The following is a 27,661-nucleotide window of genomic DNA, read 5'->3' as shown; positions in this document are numbered from 1 at the left end:
TTTATGTCTTTAATACTTGGCATAGCACTCAGCATACTTCCTAAAAGCAAATCGCTTGAGGATTTCTGTGGATTCAGGTGTCTTTAAATATCCAACGATAATCTATTTTTCCAAAAGGCCCCACAAACATTGGCTGATGTTAAGGAGGCCTACACTCCCCTGTAGTATTTGCTAACTAGCTCGATGAAACCACCTTGGACAGTCATTTTAATATTTGTTCATTTGAAATGCTATGGGGAACTTCCTTGTTTCCGGCCTGAAGTTCCCTACCTTTACCTGGCTTTTGTACCAGCATTTGCTTTTCTCTATATCATGCTGGATTCATGAGAATATACTTTATTTCAGAACTTTTGTTCTTCCCTATCCAATATTGGCAGTATTGGAACCTCTGACGAGTAGGTTTGGCTGATAGCAGGTACAAAGGTTTACTTAGAAGATAGACTTGGGCTAGCTGAAACACACCAACATGAGGCAGTGTCCCTAATTGCTGCCGGATCATTGGAATAGTATGCTTGCCTACACAATTGACTCTCATTCATACATAGGGCTTACCATTGCTTTCTGTCCTGAAGTTTGTCACAGGAGGGAGATAATCACAGACAACTGAAAGAAAGAATCAAGGTTACTAAGCATTTCCTCCCCACCAACACAGTTTTACTTTCCAAGATACACTCTGTTTTAACTTGTATGAATATGCAGATGTCACCCTAAAACTACCCTCACTCCATCAACCTATTCTCAGTCTCCCTGCATTTCTCCATCAGAACATTTTCTACATGGTCACTTACTGACTCTTTTCTCACTCTTGCCTATAGGTGGATGTGGATGAGAATATTTATGCTGATAAGACAATGACTTTTTGAATATGATTTGTCATCGAGGGCTACATAACATTTCATTATGACTGTGGAGATTCACTGACTATTGTCTGAGTCTCTGCCGTGGTTTCTGCTCATAAAATAAAATCGTGCTATTATCATATGAATAAAATGATACATATGTAATGATCTTGAAAGGCCTTGAAGGTGAACAGCCTTTGAAGAAAAGTAAAAATTCAATTTGATTTACAGGTTTGTGCTGCCTTTCCAGTTTGTGTTCTTGCTTACCTGTTTTCACTAACCAAAAGAAATCTAAAGAGGATTTTTGCTTTTGTAAAAAAAAAAAAAAAAAAAAAAAAAAAAAAGATGAAAAGCAAAAATAGCTTTCAGGGATTGTTTTGCAGTAAACCTTTCCAGAGGCAGTGCACCCTGAGCAGTGAGAGGGGCCCCACCAAGATCTCTTATCCAGGAACTACACTCAGCATCTCAGCATCAAGCTGCCAGAGCTCTAGATATAGCTTCTCTGCTTCATCTTGATTTATTTTATGCACCCATTAGCAAGATGTGTTCTAAGGTATCAGAAAAGCCTAAGAGAAGTTACTTTTTGGGTTTGGGAGGACTCAAAAAATTTCCATATAAAGTAATGGTAATTGCTTCTCTTTATGCCATTTTAAAAGGCTTAAGAAAGCTTTCATAGGGAAGCTCTACTTTCAGATTTTCATATACTTAATATGGAATATTAAGTATATCATTGCCAAATATGGAAAAAGAAAATTATTTTAGTCAAAGATAGACATTGAAGACAGCTTGTTTAAAAAGGCAGGTCACATATTGTGCTGCAAGTTCCTGCTAACAAGGTTAGAGTTAATAGGTTATTGATCCATTTAATGTTTAGTAGCAAGCTAATTTTTTTCATCATCTATGTGACTGGGCATTTGTCTGTTTTAGAGGCCAATTCAAAAAACATCTTTCATTTGATATTACTTTCTAATGTTGGGTAATATCACTAACCTCTGTTTATTGCCACAGTCACCCTGGGGCATTGGTATTCCGGCCATTGTGAGAACTCTCTTTTCTGAGGTTTGCTTTTCTTTGTCCCTCAGGAGACTGGTAAATCCTTTCTAGTGTAGAAAGGCTTGGGCTGCAGGCACTGAGATAAGGGTAGAATCTGATTGTATCCTATACTGCTAATACCTGCTCCACTTGACTAAGGTTCCTATTCTGTGGGGTTTTATTCAATGTTGTGATGAGGAACTTGAAATAACACATGCTAGTTATCTCTGTGGTATCCAAGAAGTTCTAATCTTTGAATAATAACAAAAGGAAAATTGTGATAGCATTTAAGTCTTGCAGTCCCTGTGTTTTGAAGAAGATACTAGATTTGAGAAAGAACAGATATCGAACTCCAAATTACATGTGGGGTGTGTGTGTATGTGTTTAATTTTCCAGGCTGTAGTGAAATTGGAGCCATGTGATTTTTTTCTAATTTATGTAATAAGGAACTGAAAAAGCTCTTTACTAAATTCAATAAAGATGTGTAGTCTGCTTTACCTCCTGTGGAGATGCAATATGCATTTGTAAGGCAGCAAAGTGTAGAGTTTGGGAGTATAAACCCTGCAGCCAGGGGGCTTGTGTTCAAATCCCACCTCTAACCTAAGTAGCTGTGATGCTTTGGAAAAGGCACCAGACAAGAGGAGAGAGGCAAAAGTATGGGTAATAGCACTTCCTTCATGGAATTTTTAGAGAATTAAATGAGGTAAGATATGTAAAATGCTTAAAACAATGCCTGGAGGGATCCCTCGGTGGCGCAGCCGTTTGGCACCTGCCTTTGGCCCAGGGCGCGATCCTGGAGACCTGGGATCGAATCCCACATCGGGCTCCCGGTGCATGGAGCCTGCTTCTCCCTCTGCCTGTGTCTCTGCCTCTCTCGCTCTCTCTCTCTCTCTATCATAAATAAATAAAAATTAAAAAAAAAATTAAAAAAACAACAACAAAAAACAATGCCTGGATAAATACCTTAGGAAAATGCCTGGCTTTGCTTCTAAGGACTACATGTTTTCATTCTTTCTAGGCCAATATTTACTTAAAAAAAAATGAACTTTACTTTTTAGAGAAATTTTAGTTTCATAGCAAAATTGAATAGAAATTACAGAGAGTTCTCCTATACCTTCTATCTCCACACATGCACAACCTCCCCCTATTGATATCCAGCACCACAGTGACACATTTGTTATAATCAATGAATTTACATTGACATATTATCCCCCAAAGACATTTACTTCTTTTAAATGTGTCCTTTTTGATTGTTTTCTTTAAAGATTTTATTTATTTATTCATAGACACACAGAGAGAGAGGCAGAGACACAGGCAGAGGGAGAAGCAGGCTCCATGCAGGGAGCCCGACGTGGGACGCGATCCCGTGTCTCCAGGATCACACCCCAGGCTGCAGGCGGCGCCAAACCGCTGCGCCACCGGGGCTGCCCTCCTTTTTGATTTAAATGATTTTTATCTTTTTCTTGTTCTGAATGAACTACCCTCAAAAGTGCCATTTTAGCATATTGATTATTTTAAATAAAACTTTCTTAAACAAAGAGTACAAAGAAACTCAGGTATTCCTCTGTGTCCCTAGAAGCAAGAAACAAATTTCCTTTTTTTTTTAAATTAATTTTTATTGGTGTTCAATTTACCAACATACAGAAAAACACCCAGTGCTCATCCTGTCAAGTGTCCACCTCAGTGCCCGTCACCCATTCCCCTCCAACACCCGCCCTCCTCCCCTTCCACCACCCCTAGTTCGTTTCCCCGAGTTAGGAGTCTTTATGTTCTGTCTCCCTTCCTGATATTTCCCAACATTTCTTTTCCCTTCCTTTATATTCCCTTTCACTATTATTTATATTCCCCAAATGAATGAGAACATACACTGTTTGTCCTTCTCCGATTGACTTATTTCACTCAGCATAATACCCTCCAGTTCCATCCACGTTGAAGCAAATGGTGGGTATTTGTCGTTTCTAATTGCTGAGTAATATTTCATTGTATACATAAACCACATCTTCTTTATCCATTCATCAAGAAACAAATTTCCTATATGAAAAATACCTTCCGTCTGCTAAGAAGTGAAAAGACATCCTTATCACCAGAGATGAGAACTTTAAAGCTGAGAACACTATAGACACAAACCTTGTTACTTTTTTCTAATCTACTACCTTAGCCTAAATTCTGTTTAGAGTCCCCTACTAATTAAAACTTCTAAACACCTGTTTTCTTTATCCTGTCAATTCCTCCCAAATTTATTGTCTGTCTAAAATGTCTAAAATCCATTTGTCTCGGTCATTTCTTTAGTCTCAATTTCATTATTGGGCCTCTGTGTGCACATAATAAAACTTTAGGGTTTTTTTCCCCTGTTAATCAGTCTCATGTAAATTTATTTCTTAGTTTAGCTGGAACACTTTGGAAGGTAGAGGAAGAATTTTTTCTTCCCATCACAAACTTACTGTTTTCTTGCCTGATTTCAGCAAGCATTGGGAACAGGTGATTGCAATCCAAATACTTTAGCAGAAAACAAAGACACAGTTAATAGTGAAGACTGTCCCTTTAGTTTCTATGGTAAATAGGAGTACATTATTTATATTCATTCAATATTTACATATTTAACTAATATTTAGTGGATTCCTTCTGTATGCTCAATACTGTTTTATTGTTTTCAGTTTGTGAATATAAAAGTGAATGACACAACCTTTAGATTAGAAAGGTTTATAATCTACTTTGAAAGAGTGGATAGTATGTTACCACCTATAAGAGGCTTTGTGGACAAGTAAGTTCACGTTTAATGTAGAAATCACAATGATGGCTAACACCCACTTTCTTGCTAGCCTTCTGCCCTTATTCCCTGGCCATATAAATCTGTCAATTAAATTAAGTTAAATTAATCAATCAATTAATTATTAAAATTATTTATTTATTTATTTGAGAGGGAGGGAGAGAGAGGGAGAGAAGAGAGTGGGAGCGGGGGGGGGGACAAAGAAGAGTCTTTTTAAAAAAATCAAGTTAGCTTACATAGTGTATTATTAGTTTTGGGGTTAGAATTTAGAGATTTATCAGTTGCATATAACACTAGTGCTCAGTACATCAAGTGCCCTCTTTAAGTGCATCCAATTATGCCATCCCTCCACCATCTCCCCTCTAGCAACCTTCAGTTTGTTTCCTATAGCTAAGAGTCTCTTATAGTTCGTCTCTCTCTCTCTATTTATCTTATTTTATTTTTCCTTCCCTTATCCTATGTTCATTTGTTTTGTTTCTTAAATTCCACATATGAGTGAAATCATATGGTATTTGTCTTGCTCTGACTGACTTATTTCATTTAGTATATACACTCTAGTTCCATCCGCATCGTTGCAAATGGTAGGATTTCATTCTTTTTGATGGCTGAGGATATTCAATTATGTATATTAAATATATATATATTATATACATTCCATTATGTATATGTATATATATATATTATACCACATCTTCTTTATCCATTCATCTGTCAATGTATATCTGAGCTCTTTCTATATTTTGGCTATTGTGGACATTGCTGCTATAAACATTGGGGTGTATGAGTCCCTTTGAACTATTTTTATATTTTTTAGATAAATACCTAGTAGTGCAATTACTGGATTGTAGGGTAGTTCTATTTTTAACTTTTTGAGGAATCTCCATACTGTTTTCTAGAGTGGATATACTGGGAGACATTTTCCTCCTTTTTTAAAAAGATTTATTTATTTGAGAGAGGAGTATGTGTGTGCAAGAGTGGAAGGAGGGGCAGAGGGAGATGAAAAGAAAGAATGTCAAGCAGACTTCCCTCTGAGTACAGAGCCCAACATGGGGCTTAATCCCGTAACCCATGACATCATGACTTAAGCTGAAACCAATAGTTAGATGCTCAACCAGCTGAACCACCCAGCACCCAGACACCCTGACTGGGAGAGAGAGAGTCTTTTTTTTTTTTTTTTTAAAGATTTTATTTATTTATTCATAGAGACAGAGAGAGAGAGAGAGAGAGAGAGAGAGAGAGAGGCAGAGACACAGGCAGAGGGAGAAGCAGGCATCATACAGAGAGCCTGATGTGGGACTCGATCCAGGGTCTCCAGGATCACGCCCTGGGCTGCAGGCAGCGCTAAACTGCTGCGTCGCCGGGGCTGCCCGAGAGAGAGAGAGAGAGAGAGAGAGAGAGAGAGAGAGAGAGAGTCTTAAGTAGATTCTGTGCCGAGCATGGAGACCTACTTGAGGCTTGATTTCATGATCCTAAGACCACGACCTGAACCAAAAATAAAAGTTGGATGCTTAACTGACTGGGCCACACAGATACTCCTCCTCAATTAATTTTAGAAGTCTAAATGGGGTCCATCACATTTGCATCTATATACTTTTGCATTTCCAACTACTTTCTCATCTGTAGAAAAGACTACTGATCCTTGAGCAGGAAAGAGAACCATAAAACTAATTCAGACAATGCGGTTTTGTTTTATCCAAAAAATTTACACTCAGAATGTAGGACAGATTAATTGTCAATAGTGATGCCTATGATGGATGCTATCTAACCTAATGTATCTGTCCGGATCTCTTTCTTCCCAGATTCTTTTCATTATGTCACTGTTCAAGAGCTGAGGATGGTAGGGTCTACTTATCTTACACAGAGGGTGGTAGTTTCTGGAGTTTTGAGAAAGCAAGAGTATGAAATCAATATAAGTCCATGGAATGAAAGGAAGAAGTCTGTAGAATTAAGGGGACTCAGATGATCTTCCCTCAGGGTGATGGCTCCAACTGTTAATTAACATAAAAATGTCAAGGAAAAGGCCTGGACCATTATTGGCACTGATACAATCCTAGAATATCTGTATATATGGCAGACATTGTATTAGGCCACAGGATTTTTAGATAGTGCCATCTAAGTCTTACTTTCCCTGTGACTTAATTGCCCATGCAGTAGTGAAAGAGTTAGGATATGATTTATGACATTGAATCTTGGACTGATTAATTCTTTGCTGTAGAAAGAACGTAACACATAGATGTCTCTTTCCTGCTCAAGGATCGTTTCTACAGATGAGATTCAAAGAAAGGTACATATGTGCGATTCAAGGCTTCACCCCCTCCTTGCACAGCCCATGCAATTCACTTCCATAATTCTTCAGGCTTTTTATTTTCTCAGGCTCCCTGTGGGATAAGGCCTATTTTACCAAATGCCAGATGAGTTGGGGCTTTAAAAAGCACATGATGTAACCTTAGCTGTCACCTTTTTATTATGTAGGACCTGCAAGCAACTCTCATCCATGGATGGTGGTCCCAAGATACTGCTTTCATTTACATCGTTAATGGAAGATGAATGAGTAGCCAGACCTAGTCATTACTGCCATTAGGAAATAGGCTTTCAAGATAAAAAATAAAGGAGGAGGGTTATTAGAACTGTGCATTTTTTCTCACTATCCACTTCAGACCATTCTGGATAAAGCCCTGCAGACATCACCTTATGGAACAATTTCACATTATCTCTAGGGCTGGATCAGGTGATCTGTCTGTAATGGGCCCTTTTTTCCCTTTGCACTCCACTTCAAAAATCCTATTGTGATGGAAATGGCCTGGCCAAATCCACTTCAATTGCACCCAGACTTCAGAAGTCATTTTCTAACTGCTTTTAATACAGCTATTTAAAGGTATAACCTCCAGATAAATTTCTCCATCTATCTATCTCCCTTATAGAAATAGTAATTATTAATAAGAAAGAGATAATTATTTCAGTATATTCCTTATCACTTGGTGTTATGAAATCATACTTACTTTGGATGTTTCAAATACATTGTGCATATTTCCATAATTACAAATCCACTTCTATCTCTTTTCTTCCTGCTAAGAAAAAGATCTTCTGGAAAGCACTTATTGATGGTTTACAATCAAATGTGTGAATAATATGCTTAAAGAACATTAAAACATCTTTAATACAGTGACAGTTTATTTCCTTATCAATACATATGATGGAAAACTTTAATTTGAAAATGTTTAATGCTTTCATCATGAGAAATGAAATTCTACACTAATGTATTTCTAAATATAGTTTAACATGTGTATTTCATAGGAAGGATGGACAGGACAGCACTTACTTAGAAGGCCTGGGCTCAGTAAGACATCAGTGATCAGGATCAGGCCATTGGCTCTATAGAAAAAAAAATTTTTTTTTTTTTTAAGAATTGGCAGGAAACCAAGATCCTGCTCCTTTTCTAAAATTAATATATGTTATTTTTGCAAAATAATGAGTGTCTTTGAAAACATCATCCAGTGGCTACATCCTTTGAAGGATCTCTGGGACTTTTGATTTTGGGTAAAGCTATATCTCTTTGACCATTTGGGTCACCATGTCAAAGTTTCAATGGCCTACAGATGTGTTAAGCTAAGTAATGAGTTCTCTGGAGTCCTTGAGACCACAGAACTAGCTCCACTGGGCATGATTTCCAGCACTGTCAGCAACCAGATTAGACTAGTACCATGTAGATTAGCTCAGAGTCCTTTCTTTTGAAGGAGTAAGGGTTAATACCTTATAAAATAATAAGAGTAGGACAAAATACTACTGCATTTCATTTATTTGATAAAAGCAATATAGGAGTCCAGGGAATATTTAGCAAATCTTGATTGTGATTATCCTTGAAACTGTAGTTTGACTATCTCTACTGTTTTCATTAAATGAGAGAGTTTTGTTACACTATACAACATTGCTGCTGATGAACATTTTTTGATGAATAGTGCTAAATAAGAGGAGACCTTACCCTCCATTAAGAAATTATTTAAGACCCAGGCTCATACTTTGTTAATTAAAACTTATATCAAATATGCATAATAGTGACAATTTCTACATTACATTTGCCAATGACTCTATGAATGTCTGTTGATACCCAGGGGTTGTATTATTCTACTTAATTATTGTGATTTTATGCTAACATAACACCTTCTATCCCAAGGAGTTACTAAGCATGGTGAAAACTTTAGCCCTATAAGTATTAATGAATCTCTTTACTTGTTAAATAAAAAGGCAGCTTGAGATAAATTACCCTGGGTAATTTTAATCAAGAGCTTAATTTTAATGATCACCTGCTGCACAAATAAAATAAGAAAAGCAATGAAATCATCATTATCGAGGTAAGTCATATGTGTCTCTGAGGGATGTTATTTTTAGCAATGTTCATTAAGAATTTCTGTAAACGGAATGGAATAACAGGATGGTAACAAAACTACAGAGATAGCATAAATATGTAATTAAGTAATAGGAAGCATCTTATTTTGCACTTGTTGACAATTGCTTTGGTATTGTCCTTTTGTTGTTTAATATGTTTGTGTCTAGTTTTATAACCAGGTTGAATATTTCTGTAAGATAGTGTCCACACCATCCTAGTGATTTGAATTTCTCCATGAGTGACCAGAACCTAATACAAGTTCAAAACTAGCCCTTCCCTAATAATAAAGAGGTGAGACAAAATTAGTTTGGACAAGTGAGAAGGGTAAGATATGAAAAGATATGATGATTAATTGGGACATTCCCTCCCAGAAAAACTGATTTTGGCTTTCTGCATAAGCATAGGAAAGCATATGCTTCCATTTCTTAGGACTAAGAAAATAATGCATTTTAAAGACCCATATCCTTGTCTTTCCTTCCTTGTATTATACTTTTGGATGTCAGTTTTGCTGAGTTTCAGGAAATGCCATTAAACATAATAAATGATGGTCAATGGATAAACGGAGAGCTGTTTCTTGCTACCAAATAGGGTCATTTTCTCTGTATAGTTGTATTGATTTCATCCATTCATTCCTTCCAAATCCTTCCTCCATCACTCCTTTCCTCTCTCCCTCCCTCCCCTGATCTTTTTTTCTCTCTTTATTAGTAGTACAAAGCAGCATGTCTTTCCATATGGTATAAAATTTGTCTGGTACTATTAAAATTAAAGACTATTAGGCCAAGTTCAAGTGATTGAGGAGACTATTCAAAAGATAGTATTGTAACTTCTTCATTTATCATTTTCACAAATATTTCATGACACCTGCTATTCATAAATGCCACTTTGCCTTGAATTTTTTAGACCTAGTGACCTAGGAATGCATATGTTTTTGCCATCCTGTAGGATGAGAGCAAAACAGAATCTAGACTTCCAGATCCTCTAAGACTGGCATTTTCTGAAATCTCTTCCTAATGATGGAGTGATATTTCCCTATGATGAGAAAGATACTATACCTATAGTTCTTTCTAATTGTGTGCATTGACTCTGAGTCAAACAATTAGTACAAGGAAATTGGAAAATATAAAATGCCCACTTAGTTGCTAGCAAACTATAGAGCTGCAGTTCTAGAATACACAGAGTGGACTTCACTCTTCATAATTATTCTCACCTTTGCCCACAGGGTTCACTGCTGAGAGGCTTAGATACTCATCACCCGGGTTTCAAATCTTGGCATTACCAGTTACTACAGAGAATGGTGAGATAAGCTGGTTGGAAAAGCTGTAAAAATTGGGGAGCAGGAAAGAAAAACATCCATCTCTTCATCACCACCACTAATATAGCTGTGAAAACTGAGCTAAATCTCCCTGTAGTAGAAGCACTTAATTTCTGATGGTATAACTAGTGATAATTGCTATTTCTGAGTTCTTATTTGTGCTTGACTGGGTCAGCCTCTAAATCCTAAGTGCCAGATTTGTGTTGGGGCTGGGAGCCGTGAAAGACTTGGGAATAATAGGTGGAAGATTATGTTTCATCTTTAAAAGTTCCTAAATTAGGCACACTACTGAATCATCGTAGACACTTATGAGCAGTGTGACTTGGGGCAAATTACCTTAGTTTTCTTTCTCTATAAAAGAGAATAATAATCTTAAAATGATATGTAGTGAGTAATAAATAAAAGACACACTTAAAATGTTTGGTAGAGTTTTTGATGTTTGAGGATTATTAACTATTATTGTTGTTATTATTATATTAACAAATATTTACCATATGTTATCCTCATTGGTAAGGCAAGATTATAGAGTTAAATAAATACTGATCTTTGGCCTTAAGGACTTCATTATTTAATGTGAGAAAGTGACATGAAAATCAGTTTCTGTTGATGATTGTATGTCTATTTTACCCATGGCTTCTCTTTTCCTCCATTGTGGTGTTTTGAAATCAAAGTTGATATCACGAATAAAGTCTACTTGCTTTTTAATACATTTTCTTATAATGTTATTCTGTAATTCCTACTTCCTTCTTAAAGTAAATAATTATAAATTGTTAAGAATTATGGAAGCCTAAGTAATGGGAGGCTATTAAATTCTCCATACTTTGTTACCGTTATCTAGGTGGTAAATGCAAACAGTAAGATCATATGTTTAATTAATAAGAAAAGTCAATATCTTTCATAATTATATAAGCCTAGGAGTATCTGCCTCTCTGAGAATATGACTATTTTCTGTTGTTGCTTCCCCCTAGTTATCCCACAAAAGTCAAAGTGAAGTCTATTGACAAATTTCTCTTCCTCAACAGAAACTGCATCAGTTGTTAAAGTGTTAAATATTGTCACCACTTTTGAAGGTTACTGTTGTGTGATTAAAAGCCCAAGGGTACCCCAGGCTAATTATGTTGCTGGTTTTAGTCCAAAATATAACTTATTCTTGCAACTTATTAGTAAGTTTATTAGATTGGTAAATCAAGAGGATATTAAAACAAACTGTGGTTTTCCTTAGCATTGCAAAAGCAATCGGGTTATAGAATAAGGTGTTTAAGGTCATTAAAGGTTAAAATATTTGTAAGCTTGATGCTTATTAAGCAAAGCTAATTTGGCTTAAAAGTAGCAAAGCATTTACTTCACACTTAGTACTCTTAGCAAATTTATGTTTGTCCCACGTTAAGGGAGTCCAGGGTTGGAAAGTTTGGGTGAGAAGATGGGAAATGTGAGGAAATAATTTTGCGTCTAAATGGCATGGAAAGAGATAGGTTCTTATTTCATCGATCCTGGCCCTTAAAGGATAATTATCTATAGCAACATTTTTTATGTGGAAGTTTTTCCTCCTTGTTTTCCATGGCTTACAATGACTTAAATGCTTTCTGAAAGTCATCATTACTAATGACAAGCAAACATCAGAATCTGAATCAATATATTTTTGAAGATGTGAAAGTGTCTTTTTTTTTTTTAAGATTTTATTTATTTATTCGTGAGAAATACAGAGAGGAGAGAGCGAGAGGCAGACACACACGAAGAGGGAGAAGCAGGCTCCATGCAGGGAGCCCGCTGTGGGACAACATCCCAGGTCTCCAGGATCACACCCTGGGCTGAAGGTGGCGCTAAACCACTGAGCCACCCAGGCTGCCCTGAAAGTGTCTTTTTCCTCACTTTTGAAGACCCACTATTCCTCTTTTCTATTTAAATTCCATTCATCCCTGAAGATCCTGTTCAGCCTCCTTGGCTTCTATACCATCTTCAATGACTGTGCCAAACCCAGGCAACTCCCAAAGCAAAACTTGGTTGAGAGAGCACTTGAGTCTGTGCATGGGCGTTAATTATTCTCTCATGAGTGAAAATTTGTCCTTTCCCAAATTTTTCAAACTATTTAAAGGCAGAGACTATAATGCTACCAGATGGCTCCATTAGGTTGCCATGAAAAGGTCAGGTATCCTTGGAACTGTCTCTTCTCTAGCTTCCCTTTTCACTCCTGGGGTTGGCCATAATACACTGACAGGATTAGTGTTATTACCTGGGCCTTGGGGCCATGGCCAGACTAGGCTGAACCATTTGATGACTGATTCAAGATTTCAATCTCAATAGTGTTCCATCCTAATTAAGTGAAATAACTAGCCCCAGATTTAGGATAGCAAAAATAGGCTTAATGGAAAGAAAAAACAGCAAGGAAAATACAATTGCTGTTTCATTTTATAGTTGGGAATAGGGGATGTCGAAAGGTTGTAGAGAGCACGGGGACAGGGCAAACTCATTTGACAGTGGGATTCATGCATGCCTTCCTAGTGGTGACAGGATCTGCCTGGGATTATTTGCTTGGGGCCTGAAGCAGCCCCTGAGAGAAAACTCTAAGGGAAAAATGGTCTGGTGATGAAGAAAGCTTCCATTGTTGGAGGAGAGAGATAGTTCTGTATGCAAAGTGGAGCCCATTACTTGGCTTTGTCTCTTGAGCCAACCCCTCAAGGAGGTTTATTTGATTTGATTTGATTTGATTTGATTTGATTTGATCCGGTCAGTGTAGCACAGGGGTAAAAAACAGAAAGAAGCTCTATAAGGGCTTTGGGCCTAAAAGCATTCTTGGAGTGTCCTTCCCTGTAACAGAGCATGACTCCAGGGGAGATAGGAATTTTTCCATTTATCACAGTAATAGCTTACCACTTGGCGCTTCAAGGCTCTAGTGCCTCCACTGTACCAGGAAACAGAAAACTTGGTGGTTTCTAGTGAACACTCAGTGGGAAACAGAAATATCTGTAGGGCCTAGAGAAAAATGAATGACTTCTTCAGAATTCTGTTCAGTTATCCTGTCAAATATATCTGTAATTACTAGCTTAGCCAAGATCTTCCTCCACCCTCACACCCCCCACTCTTGCTTTTATGTTTTTGATAGATCACTCAAGATATCTGTAAAATCCAAGCACATTGTCATTCACTGTTCCCTCAAATTATCATGAAAACAAAAGTCTTAAGTTTTAGAGAAACAACTGAAAAGAGTTATCAAGGGAAATGTAGATTATGGGCAATAAATTTGTTTTTTTATTCTGCTCAATTTCTTTCCCACATGTTCATACTAACTTCTTGTCTTTGAAGATATTTATGAAATAACAGGTGATGTTGTCCCTTCTCTCAGGAATATATACTTTATAGTCAAAATGGAGGATTGGATTTTCCTGGGGCCATTCCTAGTTTACTTTAATGGGGCTTTAGCCAGCTCTGAGAAGCGGGAATCTTAAAATATCATGAACTGGCATATTTAGATGAATCGTGTTATATAAATATTGTGTTCATGGATTTGTGCCCTTAAGAAGCAAAGTACATTGTTCCCTCACAGGAGGCTGCCTTTTGTGGAGGGTAGGGGTTTCTTTTATTGTAAACAGCAAGAAAAATGAGAATGAAGAGAGAGAGAGCTGGTAATTGAAATGTTTGAATGAGAGTTAAGCATTGTTTCTGAATAGGGATTTATCCATTATGAAGCAGAAAATTTGAAAAGTCAAGGGGGAAAAGAATTCAGGAATAAAAATGAAGACCTTGCATGTTAGTTAAGGAGTAAGGAGAATTATGCTTTTTTCAGAGTATTGTATTTCCTCCTCTCTATCAAAAGAGGGCCAGATTTGAGACTTGGTGTTATGTGGATAATCATGAAATGGGACATTTGCTGGATTTAAGCAATGAACAAGAGAAAATCACCAGGTAGTAAACAAATGAATATACAGTTTGGGCTGAATTCTGAGGAGTGTGAGTTTATGTGGGTAAGTGGAAGGAGCTCAGTAAAAAGCAATCACAGAGCAAAAATGAGATTATGTAGGTACTCAGCGGTGGTTTCTAGTGAGCCTCTGAGAAAAGCTGTTGAAGAAAAACCAGAGCTGGGCAGTAGTTAAAGGGGTAAAAACAGATTTTATTCAGGATGACAACAATAGGGGAAATGAGACATCAGGTTAGAACTCAGGTCAAGTCCAAGTGGGAATTTTACAGCCAAGGATCAAGGTGAAGGTCAGTGGATGAACAATTATTAAAAGGAGACATTGGAGTAAGGAGAATTCTGGCTAAACCAACCTAACAGAATTCTTGCTGAAGACAGACCACAGTGATCAGATATCACCTAGGGGGTGGTAAAGTATGATGAGCCTGATCAGGCATTAAGGACGGGAGAGTTTTTCCTAAACTAACTTACCACAGTTCTCGCTAAGACTGGATTTGTTTTGAGCAGGTGCACAGATGGGCCTAGGGGATGGTTTAGGAGCTGATTAAAGTTTGATCAAGCAAAGCACCTTTGTCAAAGCCTTATGTGAGTGAGCACATGTGTGTGGGAGGCTGGACTAGGAGAATTGTATTCATACTGATGCCATCATTTCCATTACTGGAATTGAAAGAATGAATTAAAAGCGAGTGGAGAACTCTAGTGTTGGCTTGTCATGGCCTAAATTTATTGCTGATACTTAACCAAGAGGAGGAATTGAGGAATTTTTTGAAGAATTGAGGCATTTTTTCAGCTGAATATTCCAAGAAAACTTCTACTTCCCTTCTTTAAACACCTCCCCAGGAGGTGCTTGGGTGTTGGAGCAGAGCTGGTCATAGGAAGAGTTTGCTCTGTAGTGGCGGAGTTTAATTACTCTTTCTCATAAAAGTCCTGCTGGACAACTGTGCATGCTTCAGTATTCTGCTTCTGTACTGGTTCAGGAAATCTAGGTACTAATTGTGCCTCATCTGAGACCAAGGCTTGAAATTCTCCCATAATCCATCGTACGTGTACCTGGTACAGTGTGCTTGCTGTGTTCCCTGACAACCATGGGCAAGTTGAATAACATTTTATAGTTTTCTAAAGAGTGTCACATTTAAAAGACTGATAATTTTATTTGAATAGATTCGGATATTGGTTATCTGAATATTGGTTAGTTGTAGCTAAAGAAATACAATGAAAAAAAAGGAAAAAAATCACAATCATAATTATGTTGTCAACATATTAAGCCCTTGTAAATCATTGTGCTATGTAATAAAATCACATGCATTTTCTCATTATATTGTTTATGGTCCCAGGATAACACACTTTTATGGGTCCTGCATCAAATATATACCACTTTGCAAAGGGATTTTCTTTATATGGTTATTACACTGGCTTCTAAATTAGTTGAATATTGTAGATCCTAAGATAAATAGTCTTGTGACACCTTGTTATGATGCAGTAATTTGAATTTTGTGCAGGTGATAAGCTTGAAAGGTCAGGTTATGTTCAGGTTCCTGCAGTATACTTTGGAGGAATGGCTAGGTTAGTTGTGTGTAAGGAAACAGATTTGCACACTACCATTCTTGAGAGTCAAGATTATATCAAGGTATTCCCATGGGAGTGTCTTATCAAATGGATTAAGACATGGGAGTGTCTTATCAAATGGATTAAGACATGGGAGTGTCTTATCAAATGGATTAAGAGTTGACTTGAAGGGAACTATTCAGGTCAAATCTGAAATATTTTGGATCAACTTAATAAAAAAGATGATGATACTAAGAGTGGTGAACTGAGATGAGGTATACATAGGCTCTTGTTTTACTATTTTCCAAGTTTTTTTTGGAACATGAGCAGTTTCAATACTATATTTGTCACTAATCAGAACATGCAGGTCTATACATCTTCTTATCCATGTCATATATGTATATGCACATATATATATATATATTTTTATTCTTTATGGCACCATTATAGTTCTCATTTCATAACATTTAAATCATAGAGAAAATATGGCTGCAGACCACAGGAAGAACCTGTGGTGTGACATAAATGGCTCTTTAAGATTATGTTCAATTACAGAAACAGAGATTTTCAAAGAAATATGAAATTCAAAATGAAAGAAACCATATGCTTTTAAAGATCTCTCTGATTTCATTGCAAAATGCCTAGTGTAGGTTTTCCCTGTGGAATCAGAATAGGAACATTTTCTGCTCTATTTACTAAGAGGAAAAAGATTTTCTATAATGAAAATTGGCCCCCAAGTGGGACTAATGCTGATGAGTTAGATAGGGTACTAAAACACTATCAATCACAATCTCTGAAGTTTAACTTCCAATTCTCCAGGATTTTCAAAGAAATATTAATTTTACCCACAGACAATTGTGTTACTAGTTAATAAAACAAAGCCAAGATGACTGTCAGTGAAAAATAAGGAATTTGCACAGAGTTCTTCTCTATTTGAATAAGACCACTGAATTGAATAGCACTAACTCTAAGACCTGAAAGATGATGTGTATGACAGCAAATTATTTTGCCTGAGGAAATATGCAGCTATTGATCTATAAAATATCCAGGGAATCTGTGTTAGTGAGAGATTACACTCTTGTTCTTGGAGTAGTTAGCGTTGTAGCTACTGAGGGACTGTGGACACGTGTTATACCAAATATTCTAGGAATTTGGCAATACCAAAATACTGCTAAGGCCATGGAACATATCCAACTGGTTTCTGCTAGGTTGGTCCTCTTGGGGAGAGAAATGAGAGTAGGCACATGACTCAAACCAGTAGAATTAGAATTGGGCCTGGGATTTGTGATAAAAAAATAGGAAAGTAGAATTTCCAGTAATCAGACTCTACTACAAGAAAAAATAATCCTTGACAACTTAATTTCTTGCTCACATCAAGTCTAGTTCAAATTGCACAGCCCTGTACTGTGTTATAAACCCTCCCTCTGAAACATGGCTTCTAACAGGATGCAGGCCATTTTGTATTTTATGAACACCCTTCAAACAAGATGATTTATTGAGCTGTTTTGCAGGATTTTGTCAGCTACCAACACCCCTGCCAGCTGCAGCATCTTTTTTGACAAGTTCAGACTGTTCTCCATTATTGCAGCAAACTGTGTCCTGATATTTTCATACAGATTAGTCTTGTCAGATCAACTAAATTCTACATTATTTGAAAATAAAGTCCTGTATCCCCATAGTGATAAGTACAGTTTAGAGGACATAATAGTTTCTCAAACAAGATTTCTTGGTTTTTTGATTCATTGGTTCTCAGAGGTATTTGACATTGCAGCTCTTTTCACTTTATGTACTCAGACATTTTCTACAAAAGGAACAACAAAACTCTTGAATTGTGTCTATAAATCTTCCTATTCTTCTCATCTTTGTTACTAGCCAGTAAAGGAAAAAGAGGCTAAGTTGTAATGTTTCAAGTCATGGACCTTCTCTGACCCTGCAGTCTATCTCTCCCTAGGTATTGTTCAGAGTGGAACATTGAACTGATGGATGCTTCCCATCCTGCCGGTTCACATTACTACTGGTAACACAAGTTGTGTTGAATATTTTATACTTTGCTACATTTCCACTTACTGCTTTGCCACCTTTGTAGGTTGAATGCTGGGTGTCTAAGGTGGTTTATTGTTCTAGTACCATTATCTGGGGTTTAAGTCTTTTGGGAGGCAGTCAACTGTTAACCTGGAACCAAATACGCTAACTGAGGAGACACAGTCAACATAAGTAGCAACAGTCTACCATATAAACACCAATTTTGGTTTATTTGGCATGCCTTCTAGAACCATCTTTCAGCAAGGAATTTCTAATCTATATTAAATTTGCATCTTAAAGTAAATAAAAGTGGAGACCTATGGATCAATATAAATAAGAGAACTGACTGACAATAATTTTTACTCTTTAACCTGAATTGCATTAGTTTTATTGGTACTGTCTTTATCTTCAAGGAATTTTATTATTAGACATCTTAACAGCAAGAAAAAAAGAATCAAAGGTACCTACTGAGTCATCGAGGTACCCCACTGGAGGCCTTTGTCTAAAGTTCTCAGCAAAAAAAAAAAAATGTTGTTTGAGAAGCTATTATGTAGATCTGGGGTCTGATTTGCCTGGCACAAATGACTATCAGCAAAGTGGTCAAATAGGGGTAGCCTTGCCTTACCAAAGAAAATATACGATGAGCAGCCAAGGAGGTGGAACTCCTTTCTCTAATGAGAAATAGGGGTTCTTTAAAGAATGGACATCTCTTAGTAAGAGAAAACCATGTTGGCTGAAAGGTCGCTGAGTTCTCTTTAAACTCACCCTATATTTTAGATCTTTTTTTTCCTCACTCAAATAGAAAATGAATTCATCTAACATGTGGCATTGCATCTTAAAGTTCCTGGGACTTCTCTAGTCCTTTCTCTTTTGCCTGAGCCTAGCAGCCCTGTTCTATAATCAGTCCATCGCTGTCTTCATCAAGGCCCTATTGCTGCAGCATCCTTGTTGCCAGGAACCCTTGTCACCACTGCTTCTTGGCAGATCTTCCTGGGAGCCAGTGGGACTTTCACTGATTTCAGATCCAGATGCCTGACACAATCCACTAGTTTTAGAGTCACTCATTCTCATGGCTTGGACTGGTTCTGTCTCAATTGTCTGACTCTAAGGTCAAGGTCAGAAAATGAGGAGGAAGTGCCTGGGTGACTCAATCTGTTAAGCATCTGACTCTTTGTTTTGGCTCAGGTCATGATATCAGGATAAAGAGATGGAGCACCGAGTTGGGCTCTGGGCTCAGCAAGGAGTCTTCTTGAGATTCTCTATCCCTTTCCTCCTGCCGCTCTGCCTGCTTTAGCACAAGATAGTTTTCAATCTTAAAAAAAATAATAAAATGAGGAGAGAGGAAAAGAAGATGAACGATAAAGAAGAGGACATCCTCTAAAGTTGGGAAGCAGAGCATAGAGTTGAGTATCTTAAGACCAGAAGAGATTGGGATTTAGGTTTAAGATGTGAAAAGAAATCCAGACTCACCATGCTGTTTAATCCAAAGAACTAGTCTGGCCCAGGAAAGTATGATGATGATAGCAACGGTGTTGATGATGATGATGATGATGATGATGATGATGATAATTAACATTTAATGAGTGGTTATTATAGTCAAGGCACAGTTTTAAATTGTTTTGGATGTATTTCTCATCTGTATTATATAACATACTTATGAAGTATATACTGTTAACCTGGACCATGTGAAGTTCAGGAGTTGGGAAGTAACTTGCCTAGGGCCACAGAAATAATGAACACAGAGTTGAGATACAGTCTTAATTCTAATTAATCTGTGGTATGTGTCTTATTTTTTCTCAGCTATTTTATTTATTTATTTATTTATCTATTTATTTATTTTTAGCTATTTTATTTTATTTTATTTTATTTTATTTATTTTTATTTATGATAGGCACACAGGGAGAGAGAAAGAGGCAGAGACACAGGCAGAGGGAGAAGCAGGCTCCATGCACCGGGAGCCCGATGTGGGACTCGATCCCGGGTCTCCAGGATCACTCCCTGGGCCAAAGGCAGGCGCTAAACCGCTGCGCCACCCAGGGATCCCTATTTTTAGCTATTTTAAATATTGTAGTGGATACTGTAGGTATTCTGCTCAGATCTCTGATGACCGTTATCAGTTCTGGGTGCATAGCTACTAACTTCTGTGTACTTCTACAACTTTATTTAAAGGACTATCCTTAGGCTACTGAGCCTCTGGACCATAGCAGAAGTGCTTAGTCATTTACAGCCCCCTGCATAGCACCAAACCAGTGACTGGTGTAGCAATATGAAAACCCAGCACCTTCATGTGAAGTTCTTAAACTGTGATAAACTATAGTGAAGTTGATCTCCAGAGCTCCTTATAGGTTCAAGCTGAGGCTAAGATGGCACCTAAAATCATGCCTTACTTGGCTTCTTACCACTCTTTATCCTGCAACTTTACCCTTTCACCAGTCTCTTTTGGTAGTGCTTATTAATAAGTCACTGGTGCACCAATACTTGTCTCAATATCTGTATCTGGGGAATCTGAATTAGGAAAAGTATGGTTTGGTCTCACTCCAAATTTGATCTTGGAAAAAGAAACAAGTATGATAAGAGGGATTATGTACTACTAATGGTCATTGTCTAATGAAGAAATCTAAAAAATTATCTCAATACTTTGGATTGACACCCCAATTACTCTTGATTCATTAATTCATAACTCATTCATTCCTCCATTGGTTAGGCATATGTATCTACCAAGTACCTGGCATCTTTCTAGATGCTCCCAAATGCACTTAATGTAGATGGGGAATAGAGCAACTTTGTGCGTGCTTTAAGGGCCTGTGCAACCTTTTTACTATGCCCAGTTTAATTTTTCCCAGGATCTGGGTTTAGAGTTAGAGCTCTTTTTCATGGTTGAATTGATATGTAAGTCTGAGACTCTGGGGCTAGGAGTGGTGGTAGCAGGATTCAGTGTAGAAACCAACACTCACTAAAGGTTGGTTAAATGTGTTACATATAATAGCTTTTTAATCACTCACTGGCCTCTATAATTCTTAGAAGGTGATCATAGGAGAGAGGGAAGGTCATAGAAGCACAATACCCAACCAATGTAAATGCTGATGCTAAGAAGATTAAATGTGGGCATGAGATTTCACCTGAGTTGGAGTGCCTCTGTACAGGAGACAGAATAGAATTTATGGAGGAAAGTAATAAGTCCAAGACTTCCTGGTCTGTTTTCCAGGGTCACAGATGTTGTATCTATTTAGCTGTAATATGTTGTTCTTTTTTCCCTAGTGACATTCTCCATTTTTTTAATTCAGAAGATGAACATATGCACTATTTCAACAGGAATATAAGAAACAAAATTCCTAACAATGATATCACCATGCTAACCCAAATATAGTATCAACCATGGTTTGGATATTTTATTTTAAAGAAACCAATATGAAAAGGAGAGCTCAAATTTTGTGAGTATTTGTGTAAGACAGCAAACTCTTGTATAAATAAAATTGAATGACTACCATTTAGAAATACCATACAAAATATTTGGCATGAATTCTATCACACAGGGAAGAATAAATGTTAGTGTAGGAGAATGTCAAGCTGAGAAAACTCACAAATTCAAATCTCCTGCACTAAAATAGTCAAATGGATTTGTTCTGTCTTTTCCTGGTAGAAAAGCTGGGTTAGTAGGATTTTTTTTTCTTTTTCTCCCTTTTTATTTCAGTGACTGAAAAAAGACAGTAGCTTCTGCAAATAGGTTTGAACTATCAAAAGTGTGTTGAATCAAGCTACATATATTATGAAATAGCAGTCGTCATGGTTCTGTTTGTTCTGTGATTATGTAGAAAATCACATCTCAATCATAACTATAATAATAAATAAAAGCTATGAATACTCTGTCATGAAGAGAAAGCATTCCAAGGAAATACACCACATTGAATTGAATATAATTTATATATTATTCAATTCATCTACTTAAAGTACACAATTCAGTGCTTTTTGGTATACTCACAGGATTGTGTAACCATCACCAAAATGTAAGTTTAGAACATTTTGTCCCCTCAAAAAGAAAGCACATACCCATTAGCAATCAATCTCCTTTCTCCTCTACAACAGCTTTCCAAGGAAATATATTCCAAGGAAATATATATCCTCTCTAAGGAGCCACTAATATAATTTGTGTCTCTGAAATATGCCTTTTTATATTTTATATAAATGGAATCACAGAATGTTTTTGTGACTGACTTCTTTATTTAGCATAATGCTTGCAAAGTTCACCAATTTTCTAACATGTATCAGTACTTCATTTGTTTTTATTGCCAAATACTATTCTGTTATAGGGATATACCATACTTTATCTATTCATCAGTTGATGGGTTGTCCCAGTTTTGGGAAATTATGAATAGTGCTACTGTGAACGTTCATGTGCAGCTTTTTGTGTGGACATGTTTTCATTTCTTTTAGGTATATTTATATATGAGAGTGGAGTTGCTGGTCCATATATAACTCTATGTTTAACATGTTGAGGAACAATCAAACTGTTCTTTACAATGGCATACCATTTTGTATTTCTAAGAGTAGTAGATGAGGGTGTTAATTTTTGCATATTTTCACCAGCACTTGCTATTGTCTTTCTTTTTATTATAGTGTCCTAGGGTTTGTTAACTGGTATTATTATGTTGGTTTTTTTAAAAATATTTATTTATTCATGAGAAACACAGAGACAGAGATGCAGAGACATAGGCAGAGGGAGGAGCAGGCTCCCTGAAGGGAGCCTGGATGTGGGACTCAATTCCAGGACCCCAGGATCACGCCTTGAGCTGAAAGCAGATGCTCAACTGCTGAGCCACCCAGACATCCCTCATTATGGTTTTGATTTGTATTTCCTTAATGATTAAGAATTTTTAAAAAGATTATATATATTCATTCATGAGAGACAGAGAGATGCAGAGATATAGGCAGAGGGAGAAGCAGTATCCCTGGAGGGAGCCTGATGTGGGACTCTATTCCAGGACTCACGGATCACTACCTGAGTGGAAGGCAGATGCTCAACCGCTGAGCCACCCAGATGCCCCTGATTAATGATGTTATTAGACATTTGTATATCTTCTTATCCTTATTGGCCGTTTGTATATCTTCTTTGGGGAACATCTATTCAAATTCTGTTTTTTTTTTTTTTTAAAGATTTATTTATTTATTCACAAGAGGCAAAGACATAGGCAGATGGAGAAGCAGGCCCCCTACAGGGACCCCGATGTAGGACCCCATCTTGGGTCCCCAGGATCATGTCCTGAGCCAAAGGCAGATGCTTAACTGCTGAGCCACCCAAGTGTCCCTTCCCTGCTTATTTTTTAATTGGGTTATTTGCCTTTTTGTTATTTGAGTTGTGAGTGTTCATCTATCCTGGAAACTAGTTTCTTTTCTTTCTTTCTTTCTTTTTTTTTTTAAGATTTTATTTGTTTATTCATGAGAGACACAGCAAGAGAGAGAGAGAGAGAGAGAGAGACAGAAACAGAGACGCAGGCAGAGAGGGAAGCAGGCTCCATGCAGGGAGCCGGACGTGGGACTCAATCCAGGGTCTCCAGGATCACGCCCTGGGCTGCAGGCGGAGCTAAACCCCTGAGCTACTGGGGCCGCCCACTAGTTTCTTATCAGACATATAATTTGAAAATAATTTCTTTCATTCTGTGGGTTGCATCTTCACTTTTTTGCTGGTATTGTTTATAGCACAAAATATTTAACCTTTGATGTAATCCAGGGTACATATTCTTTCTTTTGTTGCTTGTGTTTTGGAGTTGTATTTAAGAAACATTGCCCAACCAAGATCATGAAGAACTTTATTTCTGTGTTTTCTTCTAAGAGTTTTTAAGTGTTAGCTCTTACATTTAGGCCTCTGAACTATTTTGAGCCTAAATTTTGAGTATGCTATGAGAATAATGGTCCAACTTCATCCTTTTTAATGGGGCTATTCATTTGTAAAAGCACGATTTGTTAAAAAGACTATTCATTTCCCATTGAATTGTCTTGGCACCTTTGTAAAAAAATCATCTGATCCTAAATGAATGGGTTTATTCTTGACTCTAAATTATATTCCATTGATCTATATGTCTATGTTATACCGGTAGTTTTGTAGTAGGTTTTGAAATTGAAAAGTGTGAGTAATTCAGCTTTATTCTTTCTGAAGATTGTTTTGGTCGTCAGTCTAGGTTCTTTGTATTTCCACATGGAAGTTATAATCAACTTGTCAATTTCTGGATATAAATGGCTGTTGGAGTTTTGATAGAGATTGTGTTGACTCTGTAGATCAATTTGGGGAGTATTGTCATCTTAAAAAATTATCTTTCAGTTTGTCTTTCCATTTGTTTAGGCTTTTGTTGATTACTTTCAACAACGTTTTGTAGCATTCAGTGTACAAGTCTTGCAGTTCTTTTGTTAAATGTAAACCTAAATGTTTTACTTATTTTGATATTTTTGTAGATGGAATTGTTTTTAATTTCATTTATGAAATTTTTATTGATAGTGTGTAGAAATACAACAGATTTTTCATTTATTATATTATTTTTTATTCAAGTATAATTAGCATACAGTGTTATCTTAGTTTCAGATATACAATATAATGATTCAATAATTCAGTACATTTTGAAGTGCTCATCAAGGTAAGTATGCTCTTATTCTCTTTATCAGGTTAGAAAGTTTCTTTCTATTCCTAGTTTGTTGAATATTATTATGAAGTGGTGTTACATACTATAAATTTTTTTAAAGTCAGTTGATATGTCACTTTTGTCCTTTATTCTATTAATAGGTGTGTTACATTAATTGATTTACATGTAGTAAGCCAACTGTGTATTTCTTGGGTAAATCCCATTTGGTAATGGTAGATAATCCTTTTTATAAGTTGCTGAATTTGGTTTTATAGCACTTTATTGAGAATTTATAAACATATTTATGAATGCATATTGTTATTTTTTCTTGTTATATCTTTGATGTTAACATAAAAATAATACAGGCCTCTTAGAATGAGTAGGACAGTTTCTTTCTCTTCTTTTTTTGGAGAAGAGTTTGTGAAATATATTTTTATGAATATTTGAAGAGTTCATCAGTGAAGCCATTGATGGGTAGACTTTTCTTTGTGGAAAATTCTTAAATTACTAATTTGATCTCTTTATTACAGGTCAGTTCAGAATGTCTAATTCTTCTTGAGCCAGATTCAGTAATTTGTGTCTAAGAATTTATTAGTTTCATTTAAGTTATCTAATTTGTTGTCATATTGTTGTTCATAGTATTCTCCAATGATATATTTTATTTCCTCATCATCGGTTGTGATGTCTTTTCTTGATTCCTGAATTTTATAATTATAATTTGACCTCTCTCTCTCTTTCTCTCTTTTTCTTGGTAAGTCTAACTTAAAGGTTTGTCACTTTTGTTGATTTCTTTAATGAGCCATTTTTTATTTTGTAGGTTTTCTCTATTGTTTTCCTATTCTCTGTTTGTTTCTCCTTTAGCTTTCATTATTTCCTTCCTTCTGCTTTCTTTGCATTTCATTTACTTTAAAGAAGAGATCATTCAGATCTGATATCCCCTTGACTTGACTTCTTTCTTTTTTTTTTTTTAATTACTTTTTTTTTTAATTAATTTTTATTGGTGTTCAATTTACCAACATACAAAAAAACACCCAGTGCTCATCCTGTCAAGTGTCCACCTCAGTGCCCGTCACCCATTCCCCTCCAACACCCGCCCTCCTCCCCCTCCACCACCCCTAGTTCGTTTCCCCGAGTTAGGAGTCTTTATGTTCTGTCTCCCTTCCTGATATTTCCCAACATTTCTTCTCCCTTCCTTTATATTCCCTTTCACTATTATTCATATTCCCCAAATGAATGAGAACATACACTGTTTGTCCTTCTCCGATTGACTTATTTCACTCAGCATAATACCCTCCAGTTCCATCCACGTTGAAGCAAATGGTGGGTATTTGTCGTTTCTAATGGCTGAGTAATATTCCATTGTATACATAAACCACATCTTCTTTATCCATTCATCTTTCGATGGACACCGAGGCTCCTTCCACAGTTTGGCTATTGTGGCCATTGCTGCTAGAAACATCGGGGTGCAGATGTCCCGACGTTTCATTGCATCTGAATCTTTGGGGTAAATCCCCAACAGTGCAATTGCTGGGTCGTAGGGCAGGTCTATTTTTAACTCTTTGAGGAACCTCCACACAGTTTTCCAGAGTGGCTGCACCAGTTCACATTCCCACCAACAGTGTAAGAGGGTTCCCTTTTCTCCGCATCCTCTCCAACATTTGTGGTTTCCTGCCTTGTTAATTTTCCCCATTCTCACTGGTGTGAGGTGGTATCTCATTGTGGTTTTGATTTGTATTTCCCTGATGGCAAGTGATGCAGAGCATTTTCTCACGTGCTTGTTGGCCATGTCCATGTCTTCCTCTGTGAGATTTCTCTTCATGTCTTTTGCCCATTTCATGATTGGATTGTTTGTTTCTTTGCTGTTGAGTTTAATAAGTTCTTTATAGATTTTGGAAACTAGCCCTTTATCTGATATGTCATTTGCAAATATCTTCTCCCATTCTGTAGGTTGTCTTTTAGTTTTGTTGACTGTATCCTTTGCTGTGCAAAAGCTTCTTATCTTGATGAAGTCCCAATAGTTCATTTTTGCTTTTGTTTCTTTTGCTTTTGTGGATGTATCTTGCAAGAAATTACTTTGGCCAAGTTCAAAAAGGGTGTTGCCTGTGTTCTCCTCTAGGATTTTGATGGAATCTTGTCTCACATTTAGATCTCTCATCCATTTTGAGTTTATCTTTGTGTATGGTGAAAGAGAGTGGTCCAGTTTCATTCTTCTGCATGTGGATGTCCAATTTTCCCAGCACCATTTATTGAAGAGACTGTCTTTCTTCCAATGGATAGTCTTTCCTCCTTTATCGAATATTAGATGACCGTACATTTCAGGGTCCACTTCTGGGTTCTCTATTCTGTTCCATTGATCTATGTGTCTGTTTTTGTGCCAGTACCACACTGTCTTGATGACCACAGCTTTGTAGTACAACCTGAAATCTGGCATTGTGATGCCCCCAGCTATGGTTTTCTTTTTTAAAATTCCCCTGGCTATTCGGGGTCTTTTCTGATTCCACACAAATCTTAAAATAATTTGTTCTAACTCTCTGAAGAAAGTCCATGGTATTTTGATAGGGATTGCATTAAACGTATAAATTGCCCTGGGTAACATTGACATTTTTACAATATTAATTCTGCCAATCCATGAGCATGGAATATTTTTCCATCTCTTTGTGTCTTCCTCAATTTCTTTCAGAAGTGTTCTATAGTTTTTAGGGTATAGATCTTTTACCTCTTTGGTTAGGTTTATTCCTAGGTATCTTATGCTTTTGGGTGCAATTGTAAATGGGATTGACTCCTTAATTTCTCTTTCTTCAGTCTCATTGTTAGTGTATAGAAATGCCATTGATTTCTGGGCATTGATTTTGTATCCTGCCACGCTACCAAATTTCTGTATGAGTTCTAGCAATCTTGGGGTGGAGGCTTTTGGGTTTTCTATGTAGAGTATCATGTCATCGGCGAAGAGGGAGAGTTTGACTTCTTCTTTGCCAATTTGAATGCCTTTAATGTCTTTTTGTTGTCTGATTGCTGAGGCGAGGACTTCCAGAACTATGTTGAACAGCAGTGGTGAGAGTGGACATCCCTGTCTTGTTCCTGATCTTAGGGGAAAGGCTCCCAGTGCTTCCCCATTGAGAATGATATTTGCTGTGGGCTTTTCGTAGATGGCTTTTAAGATGTCGAGGAAAGTTCCCTCTATCCCAACACTCTGAAGGGTTTTGATCAGGAATGGATGCTGTATTTTGTCAAATGCTTTCTCT

Source organism: Vulpes vulpes, chromosome 15 (genome assembly GCF_048418805.1).
Source record: "Vulpes vulpes isolate BD-2025 chromosome 15, VulVul3, whole genome shotgun sequence".
NCBI lineage: Eukaryota > Metazoa > Chordata > Mammalia > Carnivora > Canidae > Vulpes > Vulpes vulpes.
Note: the sequence above shows the minus strand (reverse complement) of the source record.